The sequence below is a fragment of the Spea bombifrons genome, chromosome 5 (genome assembly GCF_027358695.1).
Source record: "Spea bombifrons isolate aSpeBom1 chromosome 5, aSpeBom1.2.pri, whole genome shotgun sequence".
In the NCBI taxonomy this organism is placed as follows: domain Eukaryota; kingdom Metazoa; phylum Chordata; class Amphibia; order Anura; family Pelobatidae; genus Spea; species Spea bombifrons.
Window position 1 is genome coordinate 64070589 of NC_071091.1, and position 16997 is coordinate 64087585.

Below are 16997 nucleotides of genomic sequence, written 5' to 3' on the forward strand. Positions count from 1 at the left end.
GATTCATGACAGATATAAGTGTTACAACGTCACTTTAGAGAATTTAAAAAAATAAAAAAATTCTATTTTGAAATAGCAATAAACTACTTGTACTTATTGCTCTATAGAAACAACAACAAAGCAAAAAAAAACATAGCACTGTTCTATGAATGATATGGTTATCCTCCTGGAAATGACCTGAAGATTGCGGTGCAATACATACATTGATAAGTTAAGAAAAAGTAGTGCTTTGCTTTAAGTACATTTCCATTTTACGTACATGGTCGGGGCCCCATTGTGTATGTTAACGTGCGGAATGCCTGTATACAGTGACCAGATTTCCACTTCATGGAATGTATACCGCACAGAAACATTACCACCCTTTACAATGCATTGCTTATAAAGATCCCTGGGAAAAGGGAAATGTAGTAAACTTACCCTAACGTGCAAAGGTAGAGGTGTGTTTTGATAAAATTGATTAAGAAATGCATTGTTACCACCTGGTCCTTGCCATCTTCTCAGAAGTAGCAAGCTAGACCCAAGCTGGCTAAACTGCCTCTCCCTTTTTGGGTCCTCGTGCACGCCATCCAGAAAGCCTGTGAATCCATCTTTATGCATCCATTTATTAATCCATCCATGATTTATGAGCCGGGCCTTGGGACTCATTCTTTAATGCTGAACCATAGCTACCTTGGCCATCTTGGCACTCATTAGTTCTCCTTCATTATATGAATGGATATACTTATATAGGAAACTAGGACTCAAGAAAAAGAAGTTATTTCTGTTAAGAATTCATTTAATGTGTTAATGAGCAATATTACAAGGGATTATTGGAAACCCGCAGGTGCCTATTCACATACCTCCCCTCTTTGCAGCACACAGTCCTGTGTTTCCTCGCTGCGGTTCATTAAATCTGCCCTTGGCTGCAGAAAGCTCGGGTATTTATTAACTAAGAAGTGAGTTGTGCAGAAATAAAAAAATAACCTCAGCCTATTCACTATGCATTATGAAGAGACAATCCCTGCAAGTCTACTATGCAAGAAAGGCCAAGATGAGCTGCATAACACAGGGTAGTAAAATTCTATGTTTGCTTTATATTTATATAGTGACGCAACTCATTGTTTAGTGGACCAAACCCATTCAGTCCACAGGAACAAGTAACTGTTGAACCTATGTAGCTTTCTTGGTAAACGTAAAGCTGATGACTCTTGCTTTTAAAAAGTCAAATGTACCTTTTTAAAGGACCCTTTATCTACCACCCACTCGGTTAAGTAAAACTTCCTTATATGACATTCAAACCAGTGACCCTCTAACTAGATTATGACCTCTTGTTCTAACAAGGAGGAGAAGTGTTAGAAAAAGACGTCATAGCCTCAAACAAGAGGGTCAGAGGTGTAGTTGTAATGTAAAGAATGTTTACTATACTGAGTGAGTAAATGGAACAACCTAGTAGCAATAGAGGCTAATACAATAAATGAGATAGGCGGAAAGCTATCCGGAATCTAAGACGTGGCCAAGGACTGATTAAGGTCTGAATATTTACATCAGGGAAAAGGTCAGACTAAATGGGCCGAATGGGTCTTATCTTCCGTTCATCATCATCATTCCCTGCACATCATAAAGAATCTGAGAAAATAAATAAATGGCATTTTTCTAAAAACTCTGAACGTCTCATATTGCATGGCTGAAAATTAACTGTTAACATTATCATTTAAAATTAAAGTTTGTTTTTTTTTTTAAAAAAAGAAAAATTTGGAGTGAGAAATAGAACAAATGAATATCCACAATGGGAAAAAAATACTGTATCCTTCAAATCTTTACAGATATGTCAACTACAGCCAACATGCTTTTCTTCTTAAACATCACTGTATATAAGTAAAGAATATAATATATAATGATGGGTTCCCTTTAACCCCAAACTATATACCCTTGGTTTTGCTTGAGGACCCCCGCCTTGTTACAGAGTAGCTGACAGTACTCATGCAGTGATGCTGAAGGTCCCGCCCCTTGCTCCTCCCACTCATGCAATCCCCTCATCTCCTAGCAGCCACATGCGAGGGATCCCTCCTTCTAACCATTAAAGAGAAATAACATTGCAACGTAAGCCAATACAAACTACCATGCGTAAGAGCAAATCCCATTCAAGGCCAGGGACCGAAGGGGGAACAAGATAGGATAACACCCCCCAAATATTTGGGAGATTCCACTAATCTTGTGTTTCCTGCACCGAAGCCCGGACACATTGGATTGTAGAAAAAGGGGAGGGGACCCTGTAGGTCCTTCCCGTACACCCTGTATGGGTCCCCACTAGGAAGTCAATGCAAGTTTGGGTGAGTATTACAGTTTTGCATTTTCTTCATGAAACACGATGTACGTTTAACCCCTTTGGTGCCAGACCGGAAGAAAGCACATCTACGATATTTCTTTGCAGGTTGTTGTTTTTGCAAGGTGAAAGTTTAGTGTTTGCAGCTGGGTGTACGCGGAGTTGTATGGTGGCTGTAGGACATGCATTTGTTGCAGAGTTTAACTTTTGTACGGTATACGGGTAAGCCGAGGGCTCAGGGCACACGGGAGAGGAACCTCCGGGATCCCCCGGCTGCCCTAATGAGGATGTACACTGAGAGGGTGTGCGTCTGCAGGAAACCTGCGAGGGCTCCTCGCGATCTGCAAGGGATTTCCGACATACGCCCGATGTTGCAGGCTCTCTGCAGTGACAGCATGCGTAGATAACCTTTGTGAGTAAAATATGCTGTTTTTGACATTGCAAATGACATTTATTTCAAACAGGCAACATTCTATAATTATGTACAAAATGAACCAAACCTTTAACAACCCCCCCCAAACCATAATTTTCATGTTCCTAACAGATCAGTTGTTATTATATATGGAATATATAATGCATCTATGTTTCAAATATGGGTGCTGGATTTAGGGAGAGATTGGCAAATTTTATGAAAAAAAGGGCCAAGTTTTCTAAAATGTTTCTTCTGTTTCCGGCGAAAATCAGGCTGGCTGCTGAATATAAAATAATATTATGAATATAGATCTGTGACCTCATCAGCCATTTCTGACCTCATCAGCCATTAACTCTGTGTGTCCAGTGGGTTATGCGATAAATTGGTATAAGACAAATAAGGTCATGTATCCTATCAGCAGGCAAGTCTTTAAATATACCATGACAAAAATCACCCATATCATATTCTTTTGTGTAAATCTTTTGATAGACATACCATTTTGTGGATGAGCTCAAAAACATAGTAAATAGGCAGCCGTGATTGACCTTACGATCTGATCTGTGCTTGTGAAAGGAATACATTATTGTGAAACGTTTCCCCACCATGAGTCACTTCCAGTTTCGATTTTTGTTTTATTGACCACGTTGGGTCATCAGAGTTCCTCTTTGGGACATTGTGATCCTTGTCAAAGACCCAAGTTTAGAACAGCAGTTTGAGACCTCATCTAACGATTCACGAACACAAGAGCTAGTATGAAATCATAGTGCACGTCAAGGGTATTTCTTTCCTAGGTCTAGATACGCCAACATGTCCAGCACCCCTTTCCTTCAGATATCAAGTGTATTGGGGCTCAAGGGCTACCAGCGGCTATCTGTTGGAGACCCCTGGTTTGGAATTACTGTCCCTAACGCTTGGGTCGTCATAATATTTCTACATTCTGCCACCAACAAACCTATTGATGCTGTTGACTTTTTTCACATCTCCAATTCAAGCAGCCAGGATTTATATTGCCTACTTGTACTAACCCTGTTACTGGCATTGTCATTATAAATGTATACAAAGAAGATATAAAGTTACCTTGCATAGGTTACAGGTTATCCTATAATTGAATTGCTTGGATAACATGTGCATTCTACTGTTCTAGATGATCTTGTGATCCGTGCATCTTGCACGTGTACCTTGTTGCGATGTCATGTGGGTTTTACACAGTCTGTGCCTTGTTTCAGTTTTAAACCCAGTGTTTACAGGGTTAAATGGAAAGTTTTCATACTGGAAAAACAGCCACTGTGCAAATATTTGGACTAAGCATCCACAGGAGAGCCCCAAACAGAGCTTTACCAGAAGGAAACTTGAAATTTCCCCTTAAACATCCCTAGCAATGAGTAACGGTGATTGCATGGATCTGTATGTTCCTGCACGACTGCGTGCACAAATGATTTAAAATCATTATAATACAATACAAATAATTTCATTGAATTACTTTTATCATAAATGACAATTTAAAGGAATACCCTTTAGGAAGAAAGTGTATTCCTTAGCTATTCGGCGTGCAGGAGATGTGCTCCTGCCACGTAATATATTCGTCCTCACAGTCCGCTCCAGTGCTGTCATGGGAAGGGTTTCAGGGGTGTCTGGCAAGACCACTCACGCGCATGAGCACAAAGCGCTACTATTGATGTCAGTGGGAGAGCTTTTCTGCAACTGATTGGCTGCTTCAAGCAACCAATCAGTGGTGCAAAAACTGGACCATGGAAGGGGTGTTGTGCTGCAGCTTCTCCTAAAGGTAAGCGATTTCATTAGAGGATGGAAAACGCATGAAGTACTTTATCACGCATTGTTCATTGATGAAGCTGCATTGGACACTGGTGCGTCACTTTAAAGAAACCTGGTAATAAAGCTCAGTCTTTAGGGCGTGAAATACCTTTGGTCGTGAATGGGGTTACGATTGCAAAATCCCTTTTTTATGATCGCAAATGGATGATGTCACATAATTCCACACAATACCTGTGACTATGATAAGCTGAGTAATCGGAGAAGATAAAGGCGCTCAGGTCCTTGGAACAGTGGTGTGGTTTGGTCTTTATGTAGCCGCTTTTGGCATCACACCGGGTTCCTTTCGGTATTGTTTATACGCTGATACAACATCGGTGTTTTGTTTAGATAAGTCAGGTGATTCCGTGTTCTTTGGGGCATGGCGTGTTTGACCACAAACTGCTAATTTACCTTGGCATTGGGAGGAAGAATGTTAATAAGTTACGTGATACAAATAATGGATATAGCCGTTTTAGCCCAAGAGAAAATTGCGTCTCGTGACCTCCATCTGAAGAAGAGACCTGTGAGCCCTCAAAAGCTTATGTGACGTTCCATCTTTTTGGATGTTGGCCCAATAAATGTATCAACGTAGCTTGAAGACTCCGCTAATTGACCAGCAAAGGACAGAGGAAATGTTGGCACTCAAGTGCTTGAGTATACGGCCTTGCCATAAACGAACTGTTTTTTGCTCTTTGCTGATATGTTATCTTTTCAGGGCATTATCACGTTGGTGGGTCACTATCTAGATTTTTTTTTTACTGATAACGACTTTACGTGTATTTTATTTGCAGAAAGTCATTCACCGCAGTTTACATTTATTAGTGTTTTACTGATCCAGCACACCTCATATTTACTGCGGACCTAGAAAGGAAGGGAAGTTTGGGGTGCGACAGAGTGGAACCAAAAAGACAGCTGTCACTCCTCAGGACTGACCTTCAGGAGGTACGCCTCTTATGTTCACTTTTTAATTGTAAAGAGTGGAAAACCCGTCAGTTTTGGACATTCGGAGTCCCCCCTGATTGGGCCCCTCAGTTAAAGCTTTAGGACTGGAGGGAATGCTTTGGAGTACACCAAGGGGAGGGGGAAACCCAGTGACGTCATTGGACAGCTTTAGCAATAGACACTAGGCGGGGCCAGACATATCCCCTGACACCCCCCTCCCTTGTCACTGAGTCACATGACTGTAGTCCTGCCAGGAGTTTTCTTGGTGTCAGAAATACAGCTTTACTTCCTCTCTAAAATAGCAGGACGAAAGCTCTCGCACTATGGCCACAGATAACAGAGGGTATTATATGTAGACACATCATGCTGTCATACATACAATAAACACGGGTGATCGAGGACAGGAGGCTATTTTAAAAGCGTGTTTGTGAAATATTTCCATCCAGTGAGATTAAGATCAGCTTGTTTTTTCCCTTCTGTATATACAAAGCAAAACCCTCAGTTGTTTCGGTTCACATTTTTGCAAACTATTTTGTGTTTGCTTTCAGTTCTAGTATACGACTTCACTTTGTAGTAGTATTCATATCAACACCGGCACATGTTACAGAGGAGAAATCTTGGACATAATTAATGTGGTCGTATCAGTAAACCAACCAATTAAATCCCTGTCCCTGATTGGACGGTACAGGGGACACGGTGCTGGGAATGTAAATCGGAGGCATTTTCAGAGTGAGACGTCTTGTTTAGCTTCGCAGATCCCTGAAACTGAATGTAGGCTTTACTGGGGACACCAAAATTAAATAAAGGTTAACACCGTGTACAACCCCACCGAAGGGCGATACATTTTTAAAGTACTTAGTAAGTACCTGCAAGAAAGAAGAAGAAAACAAATAATTTAAAAGCTTTATTTGGTTTAAACACCCCCTCATAAGCCCAAACAACATTGTGCTTTCAGTTCTTCTGTGAAAACTGGAACTAGCAAAAATAGGATTCTAACCCATGCTTCTATATTTGCATGCCCCCCCCATGACAGTTTAAAGGTGAGGTCAGCTATTATATGCATGTGATGACAAGCATTTCTCTTTTGAGGATATTCTATACCATACCTCCCAACGTTTCAGGCGCCCTTGTTACTTGAGTCGCCTTGCGTTGCCCAGCTGTAGAATGTTACAAGATGGCCATATGGTTGGTGCACAGAGCATCACTGATTTTACACCTCCCTTGGGGAGTAAAGAGATCAGAGGATCTACCCAACCAACCCATAATCCACACTTTGCGCAAAAGTGGAACAGTGGTGCAACTACCCCAAAAGTGCCCTGAAAATCACGACTGTCCCACAAACCGCTTCCAGACACCTGTCTGAGATTCCAGTTTAGAGTTTATTACTTTATAATTCGCCAGTGACCAGTCGGTCATCATTGTAGCCTATTGGAGACATAAAATACTAATATGTACGTTAGCCTATTTCTAGCCAACCTCTACATTTATTGGGTAGTTTTGCATCCTTTTAGATGGTTTTGTTGTGCTGTTGGAGGAGAGACAAAGTTCTAACTTTGTTTCTGCCTTAAGAAATTATAAATTGATGAGAATCTAAGCAATGTCATAAGCCTAACAAAATATTTAAATGTTTAGATTGTGAGAAAATATATTATTTATGCTGTTTAATGCTATATTTAATGAAAGACAAACATTACTGGAACATTCAGAACTCCCGTGTACACGGATCAGCCTTAACATTGACCACTGACAGGTGAAGTGAATAACGCTAATAATCTTGTTATCATGGCACCTGTCAGTGGATGAGATATATTAGGTAGCGAGTGAGCATTTTGTCCTCAAAGTTGATGTGAGCGAAGCAGGAAAAATGGGCAAGTGTAAGGATCTGAGCAACTTTGACAAGGGCCAAATTGTGATGGCTAGACAATGGTTAGCGTCAGAGCATCTCCAAAACGGCAGTTTTTGTGTGGTGTTCCTGGTCTGCAGTGGTCAGTAACTATGAAAAGTGGTCCAAGGAAGGAAAAGCGGTGAACTGGCGACGGGGTCAATGGAGTCCAAGGCTCATTGATGCGCATGGGGGGGTGAAGGCTGGCCCATGTGGTCAAATCCAAGAGACAAGCTACTGTAGCTGTGATTGATGAAAAACGTAATGCTGATTCTGATATTAAAAAAAGTGTCGGAACACACAATTCATCCCAGTTTGTTTGGTCTGACTACGCAGCTCCATACCCATCAGGGTGCCCATGCTGACCCCAGGCCACTGGCGAAAGCACAATACAATGGACATGTGATCATATGAACTGGACCACGGAGCAATGGAAGAAGGTAGCCTGGTCTGATACATCACTTGGATGGCTGGGTGCGTGTTCGTCGCTTACCTGGAGAACACACGGCACCATGATGCATCCATGGAGGCCCCATCTTCCAACTTAAAGGATCTGCTGCTAACGTCTTGGTGCCAGATACCTCAGCCCACCTTCAGAGGTCTAGTGGAGTCCATGCCTCGACGGTCAGGGCTGTTTCGGCAGCAAAAGGGGGACATAGGCAATACTAGGCAGGTGGTCATTATGGCTGATCGGTGTATCTTCTTAAGTACACGGCACAGAGGAATTCCTTTTTGGATTCTCTCCCTGCTGGACAGGGGTTCTCAGGGACTTCGTACAAATAATAAATTTGAAAGCAAATAAAAAATCCATAGTGCAGAGTCACTACCTTCACCGTGTGAGTTTTTATTTAAAGATATAAAGCTTCAAAGCTGTCTAGACAGCTTTCTAAAATAAGACTTCATTCAACAATATTCATTCAATAATTGTTAATTATTAGTGCTAGGTTATATCCTTTTTTTTATTATTAAGTGTATAGTTCTACTATGATTCTGAGCACTTAAGGGCACAGTTATAACAAAATATAATAATACTGTAGCTCTAGTTTTCTGGGGGTGAAAGCCACACCGATAATAATGTGCCCCTTTATTAATGACGGCAACACTGGTGCGACTGTGAGCACTTCATTCTGAAGCTCCCGATACAGTGTGAAATTATAGTGTATATGTCGTGTCTTGTCTGCTCCTTTGTGTTTGTGCAGTCTCTGAGATGCACGTTACCTGTGCTTGTCAATCCCTCGGAAGAGCACATCTTACTACCAGTAATTCCTAACAATAATACATTTCAAGGGTGAGTTCAGGTTCTTGAATAATTTATACAGTGCACGGGGATGCCACGTAGCTAGTAATTTACCACCAAACTTGTAATCATATAGTGATAGTATAACTCACTTGCAAGAACTTGCTTGTTATTCTTTGCTGCACAATGCAATTTTATCGGCTATCCATATGTCTCGAGTGTTCGTTCTTGCTGTGCAGAATTTAATATCCGCTTATATATATTAGATTTTTTTCTTTCTTTTTTTTTTAGGCAGGCCATATATAGCTCTGCAACCTGTGGTTTGCTGGGGCATCTTCTTTTGCTTCAGCAGAACCTTATTATTGAGAAGTCTGGGGTTGGGATGTACAGAGGTGTGATATAGGCTGTGCTCATATGAGAAACGATAAACAGCCTAAGGTGGAAAATCTGCAAAGGGAAATCCTGTGCTTTCTTAATGGACTGTGAGCATAGTCCTGTCCATCAAATACATTGACATTTCATAGCCTACGACATGTGGGTTCTTACATTATTTGCGCTTCGCTGTCTTGTACTAAGAGGGCCCACCAAAATGCGTAATTTTCGTGATGCTTTATACAGGACCAGCTATGGAGAGGAAAGTCACCAAGGTTGGGCCTTCATAATGAATAGCTTTAACTCTGCAAATAAACTCCATCCTATCCAGGAATATACAGTCAGACCAAACCTTAACTCTTAATTGTTTAAGAAATACTTTTAAAAGATTTTTTTTCAGTTTTATTATCAACAACCTATCAGTGTCTGTTTTTTGCATCACATGATAATTAATCATTCCCTGAATGAATTGGACAAACTTTTTTATTATTTTTATGGGTAAAGAACAATGGTAGGAATGGTGCTTTAAATGAGTTATTCTGTAGTAGGTGGAATGGCATTGTTTGAATTAAAAAACATATATACTATTTGTTAGACTGGCTTATTGTGGTTTCTTCATTGACATGGCTATACAATATAAAGGGCCTCCGATAGTAGTGAATATTTCCCAACCATGTGTGTTTAGCCACATCTAGAGCTTAGTGAAATGTGATCAATAATTTGGGGCTTTTCGTAACTTGTTTTTGATCAGAGTTGAGGTTTAGGACCAATTTCCTATCTCTGGAGAAAAATTGCATGCCACAAAGAAATCCTCTTCTAAATGCAGACTAGAATATGAGGAAATAGAAATGACGAGAGCCGTGTCCATCTTCTAAGTAGACGTATATTAAATCTTCTGTAATTCAATCTTTTTTGCTTTTCCAGCACCAAAATATAGGTTTTTTTGTTTTTTTTTTTAACCAAATTTTTAGCAATTACCTTTGGTTACATTTTTATGTAGTTTTGTGATCATATCAATTTTGAACATTGTAACATCTGAATGTCCCCTGTTAAATGTTTAAATATATCCTGTCTAGTAATAGTATTTCTTGTTATAACTTTAGCAACTTTTTTTTTTTTGTTCTTTAAATTAGACTCCCACTCTCCCGTTATCTATTTATTTGCTGTTGCTGCGGCTAATTTAGTTGTTGGGTATTTTTTTTTTCTTCTCTTTTCTCCGTTGTCATATTTCACAGATCTTCCTCACTGCACCTCAATGTAGCCCAACGCTACAGTCAGCAGTATTCTTCCCACTGGCTGTGTGTATATTTGCCTGTGTGTTTTCAAAACTCGTATATCAGTGTCAACGCATGGAAAGCAATGCAGAATGATTAATACACTAACAGCATAAACTTGGAGAAACGTTAAGGGAACGTTCCATCTTCACAGTCAAGGTTTTTTTTGTTTTTTTTTTAAATGAAAAACATTTTTTGTGGGAATGCTCACACTTTGGGGATGGTCAGTTATTTAAGCAAGCCAATAATGAATCGCAGCAAGGTATACCTTTTTATACAAAATACAGAGAAAAAAATCTAAGACGTGTGATAGAGAATGTTGGAATTTAGTAAGAGTATTGTGCCTGGCCAGTTTGTTACTAAGTAAATTATTTCCAAAGCAAAGCAGATGTGAAAGAATCCCCAGCCCGTGTTGCACGTGTGTTTTTCCAGATTAAAAATATCCCAGCATATTTAAGAGGGGAAAAAAAAATCATGTTATTGACTAAGTTCTACACCCCTGTTTCATTGTGGGGCCGGCATACTACCTAATTGTCAATCTGTGTGTAGCATCCCATTTGTTGGATAAATGATTGGGAGCTTTAAATGGGACACACCAGCCATCACACCTACTTTAATGCATATGATAGCTGTGGTCCCTTTGTGTTGTCCGTTTTCCATTACCTACAGTTAAATGCCCTGCAGGAGATATGTTTGGCTGAACACATCTCCCTGCACGTGATCTACTATCCTCCAATGCTGCATGCAGGCGTCTGTTCAGACCCCAGTGCACATGTGTGAAAAGTGCTGCCATTGATTTTAATGGGAACATGGGCCTGGCACTAATTAACTGCTAACGGCAGCCAATCAATGACAAGAACTACAGCCTCTTCTGTGTCTGGTAAATTTTAATTTTGAAAGAATTCATATTAAAGTACACAGTGTCAGGGACATTGGATTATACATTTAGACAAAATTTTTGATTTTATAATAATAATAAAAAAGGCTTCTCTAGTATAAGCTATTTTTAAGAATGTCACCTATAGCTACTTTGAAAATTGGACTGGCCACCAAAGAGGAAATATGAGTCCCAACACTGTGAGCAAAGATGATCTTACAAGGTTTGTTCTTCATGGAATGTGTGACGAATGAAGCGCAAAGAAAAGTATATAGAAAAATGTATATTGAACTAGGTCACCGTTACAGGTTATAAAACGGCTAAGCATTAAAATGATGTAGTTCTTTCAATTCCTCCTCCTCCATGGGCCTTCATCCTTGGGAAGCCTCTCTCAGCTCACAGCATTCTCCTGAACGCCATCTTGCGCAGCTTCCTTAGGAGTCTCCTGACCCAGAACACTTCTGTTCACTGTGCTCTCCTTACACAGACAACTGTTGCAACCCCTTACTAGTTATCCCAGAATCCTTTGTACCTTCCAGAAAGTGGTTCACCCAACCTTTCTTTCCAGAAAGTTCCTGTATAACGCAGTGAATTTCTACATTATACACAGCACTCAGATGGTTAAATTACAGATATCAGTTAAGATTCTATTTCACTATCTCTGCTTTAATATTTATCTATGGTGTTACGAATAGCATTCCTAGCATAGTTGAATGCCCAAGCCCTGTCCAGTAACACTTCAGCCATAGTATGCGGTTTGATGAATGTGAGAGCTGAGTGCTCCCTTAATGTCCATGTGGTCACCTTTGCAAATGCATAGGGGATACTGCAGATTTCCCCCACATGGTAGTGTGAAACAGACTATAGAGGATGGGTTCCTCTGCAGTTCTCTGTAAAGTACTTTTATGTGTGGTTTTTACTGGTAAGGCTAGCTGGGACACTAGGCCTTGTCTTTAATCGAGGTTAACTGTAAAGTATTAATTTTTGACCTTTTAGCTAAGATTAAGTGAGTACCAGGAAAGAGAGAAAGCTTGGCCTTTAGGCCAGGTAGGCTCATGGAGCCTGGGACCTGATTCTTTCTCTGGTATTTGTATTATTTCTCCATTTTTAAATATGCCCTGGCCTTTGGCTGGTGGTGTGGGAGAAGAGAAATTTGTATAAAACCAGCCATGGGCTGGGGCCGGAAATAGGCACTTCAACACTTCACCTTTGGGGCAGGTGTGGTTTGAATTTGATTTATGGATTCAGAATTTACATTTTTGGTCACCCTTGAAAATTCCACAGTGGACCCGGGTATCCAAAGACACGACATAAGAAGACTTAAATGGGTCGCCTTCTTGGAGGAGACCTTAGAAGATTCGACCATCCTTTTGTCTTTGGTCTAGGAGGGAAGGAATGGGCTGCATATCCCCTTGGAGCAACCTCAGAAAAAGAGCATTGGAGATCTAGCATCTCTGTGGTCTTAAACCCATGGAGAGCACTATTCACGCTTTATTTATTTTTTCTTTCTGTACAATGGAAGACAACCATAGTTTTCTGAGAAGACAAAAACTTAACTGCACTGATAGGCTGAAATTTATGATCACAGAATAACTTCCTTTATTATGTTATGAATATTACTGTATTTTTCGATTATAAGACGACCCCCAAAATTTGAATATTAATTTGGGAAAAAATCCTGAATATAAGACTACCCTAGAAGAAAAACGTTTTTTTAATGGTAAATATTAATTTGCATGTAAACTATTTTTCCATGTTTAATAAACACTATGATTGAGAAAAATGCATATTTTGTTTTTATTTCCTTTCATTTGCCAACCTGTCCCCAGTTATGCACATCTGCCCCCCAGATATGCCTTTAAACCCCTTATATGCCACTCTGCCTCCCTGATATTACTTTTAAACCCCTATATGCCACTCTGCCTCCCTGATATTCCTTTTTAACCCCGATATGCTACTCTGCCTCCCTGATATTCTTTAACCCCCAATATGCGGGGCATCTGGATTTTAGTCTTGTAGTCAGACCTCTGTTTGAGGTCTGATTAGAAGACAACCTCGAATATAAGACTATAGTTATTTTTCAGAGCATTTGCTCTAAAAAAACAAAAATAAAAAAAAAACCCTTGTCTTATAATAGAGTAAATACGGTATTTTTTTTTTAAATATTCTTATTGTTGTCATGTTTGTTGTCCAATCATGTTTTGGTTTTCTTTTTGTTTCTTCTAAATGGAAAGATGTTCTGATTCATTGTTGGAGCCATCATGTTGATGTCTGTTTTAACATTTGCACAGACAACATTGTTCACAACAACAATACAAGCACAACATTCCAGAAAGTAGAGCTTGTGTTGCTTTATTTACTAGATTCCATTAGCATTAGCTACATATATAACTTCTACTTTTTGAGCCTCTGATGAAGCCATATTGGCGAAACACGTGTCGGGTAGTTTCACAGTGTTCTCCAGGTTTCTCCCGCTAGGTACCAATTCAGGAACAGTTGTTTAATGAAATGTTCCTAACTTTAAGGCCTAAGGCCACTAATATGCCAGTTGATTTTAGGTATAGATATGTTACTTAATTACAGGAGATACCGCATATTGAGTTTTCTGATCCTACTTGGGAGAATATAACAGACATATTGGGTATATAGAAGTACCTTGTGACTCTTGTTTTTCTTTAATTATGTTTTTAGATGTACAGATTCCATTAAAAGCAAATCAAGCCCATGGTCTTCAGACTGGACAACTATTGTCTATGTAATTAATAAATCTTTGTCTTTTTACCACTTTGTTACCATCCATATAATCCTTACAATCAAAGCTTGATTCCTTCTGCAACAACTTCCAATGCTTTCTTTTGGAGTGTTGTCAAGGAAAGCGTGTCCTGAGGGCACCATGAGGACATGATAGAACATCTTAACATGTAGTGGAAACTTTTTAAATTTGTAATTAAGTATAAAATAAAAGCTGACAAATCCATGTTGCTATTTTTTTTTTATTTGATCAGGGAGGCCACATTGACAAATCACAACATGCGCTCTTGTAAAAGTGACTTTCTGCTAAATTAGTGTGAAACAAAACTGCCTACTATCAAACAAGGAACCAGTAGATGTTATCTAAGTGGCCAGATAAAAGTGGCCCTGCTAATTGAACCATTCTTGTTAGCTGCTATTATGATAAGACTACTTAAATTTAGCACTATACTGTATTTCCCCAAGTATAAGACGCACCCCTATTTTTGGGGGCCGAAATGTAAAAAACTATATTACATAAAGTTATTTTACTGGCTGCCTGGGCATGATAGTAATTGTTAGCAATGGCACTCCTATCATGCTCAGGCAGCCAGTACATGCACATCACTTTCAGCCTCCCTGTGCCCCCTACACACGGATCCATGCTAACACATACACATATGTATATGTGTATATATATATATATATACATACACTCCCTCACCTTACCTGAACTGCAGATCTTCTGCCGCTCGCAGACTTCCGTGGGGGCCGCTGTTTCCCCTCTGCCTTGCTCGAGCAGGAACAGGAACTGAGCGGAGTCATGTGATACAATGTGCATTCACATGACACCACTGGGTTCCTGTGCAGCCGCGGCGGCTCAAGAGATGCTGCTGGGCAAAACAGGTAAGCAGCAGGTCCCCTTTTAGTTTAAAAAAAAAAAAAAAATCTACCACCACTGTTTAAGACACACTCAATTTTTAGACTCCAAATTTTTCTAAAAATTCCCCCCTCGTGCGTCTTATACACGGGGAAATAAGGTAATTTATTTTTTTATATATATACACTAACCCATTTTCTGTTTCTTATATTGTAACGGATTCACCAAGAGAGCTGTAGTCACTCCCAGAGATCACCCAGATGTATCCTCCTGTTGTGCCCGGAATAACTTCCAGCACCAGCCAGCATGCGCACCTTGGAACCCTGCTATGTGTACCCAATAAGTAGACACAACTACCTTGAATTGAGTACAGCAGGAATGAACAGTTTATTGTTGTAAAACATAGCCTCATATATCCACAGAACTGCATTAACGTAGATAAACAGATACATGTATACAGCCCAACCTTCAATTCCCCTGGCAGCAATCTTAATATTGGGATTAGTTAAACAATGGAATACCTGCCTGTGGTATATTTTTTTTTTTTTTTTTTTTGACAGCCAGGCTGGATCCATCTCTGAGTACCTTGGGGGCCCTGTATGACAGGTCATTCTGTCACATATATTTTTCCACTTCTTGGCTTTTTCTTATTAAAGATGGCGTTAACGTTATAAATAAACATAGCATTACATACCCAATTTTACGTATTTACTGATCTTAGCGTTTTTGATAACTAAATGAAATTGGTTGGCTTTGGCAATTCGTTCTTTTTTTAGTGCCAGCATTCATCTGGCCCTCCTGTTATTTTCCTTTTGTTTAGTCTTGGAAATACTATTTAAGTTTAATGAATACAATCCCTGCTGTTATGTCACGTTATATATGGCCCTTGGACATGAGTGCTAGTTTGAGAAAGTTATCCACCCAGTGTATTTTACATTCTTGTAGAACACATTGCTAAACAAGAAGTGTTTGCTGTATTGTATTTTCTACTTGACAACATTCACCTTTGCCTATGAGAGAATCTTGGATGGAAATTCAAATTCAACTATAAGGTCAACAAAGCATAACGCTGACTCTTAATAATTGGCGATAAAGAAGAAGAAACTCTTTCTTGCGGTAGAAATAGCTGTTGCATTTTGTTTGTTTTTTGCCCTTTTAGGCCTAACAGGATTAACACGTTTAGTGTCTCCTGGCGTGCCTATAGTTGAATAACATGCAGGAGTTTATGGGTTAATGCTTGCCTCTCCACGCTGTGCCCTCCCATTGTCAAACACCACGCATAGAGCTAGGAATGAGGCAGTCTCCTCTCACTGCCCTTGAAAAAATACCATCACGGCTGAGAGGAAAGGAGGAAATTATTGTACGTGGCTGTCATTTGGTCTCCTCTTGCCTGCTTCTTCAATATGCCTCAAGACACACAACAGAGGTTGTAGAGAAGCAGTGGGGAAAAGTACCTTAGTGAATTTACTGCATTTTCAGGTTGGGTTATACGTTGTATAGAAGCGTAGGATGTGTTAGTTGTTTAGCTACCATTCGGCCCATCTAGTCTGCCCGTTTTTCCTGATGGATAGTCCTTGATCTTGTCTTAGAGTGGGAATGGCTTTATGTCTATCGCATATTTAAATTCCCCCCACTGTATAAGCCTCTAACACTTCTGATGTTCCATTTATCTACCTCGCTCTCGCTAAGTGTATGACATGTATTGCACTTTTTTATATGTATATTGAATGTTAGTGGCCGTCCAATGACCCAGAAAAATCTTCTGGCCCAGATAATTTGCTTTTGTCATGAATGGAGAACCATTCACGTAGAGCGTTTTCTAGGCACCAATCTAGAGGAAGGTTGTGTTTAACCCCTTAATGACAAAGCCCGTACATGGACGGGCTCAAAATGCATTGTTTTCAATGGGTTTAGGGACCGCCCATTGTCCTTAAGGGGTTAATCTAGGAGATACTCATTGCTTTATAACATATACAAGTGACTTCTTTTACTTTATTCAAAACACAATTACTTGTTTAATTACTTGAGATCACACTTAATTGCTGTAACAGGCCAAATGCTGTTTCGTTTTTGTTTTAAAGAACATTGGTTGTTCGCAAGATACAAGCACGGGAAAGGATTACCTCTCAAAGTCATTACAAGCAACAAAATGAAAATTGGCTACATTTTTGTGTGCACAATATATACGTTTTTGTTGTTTTTGGCCTTGGACCGAGGGGCAGTGGTTCGCTTAAGCAAGTAAGAAGCATTTGGTGCTGTATTTAACAAAAGTTGGTA

The 16997-nt window shown here is 39.8% G+C and overlaps 1 protein-coding gene across 1 annotated transcript in view; it reads left to right on the forward strand.

Annotated features, from left to right (window-relative positions):
- Positions 1 to 2100: 2100 nt before the first annotated feature.
- The window catches only part of HIVEP1 (HIVEP zinc finger 1), a 98085-nt gene continuing 83188 nt past the window's right edge, over positions 2101 to 16997 (forward strand). Inside the window, exon 1 of the mRNA XM_053468244.1 lies at positions 2101 to 2309. The gene's annotated coding sequence lies outside the window, so the exon portion shown is untranslated. The remainder of the gene's footprint in view (positions 2310 to 16997) is intronic.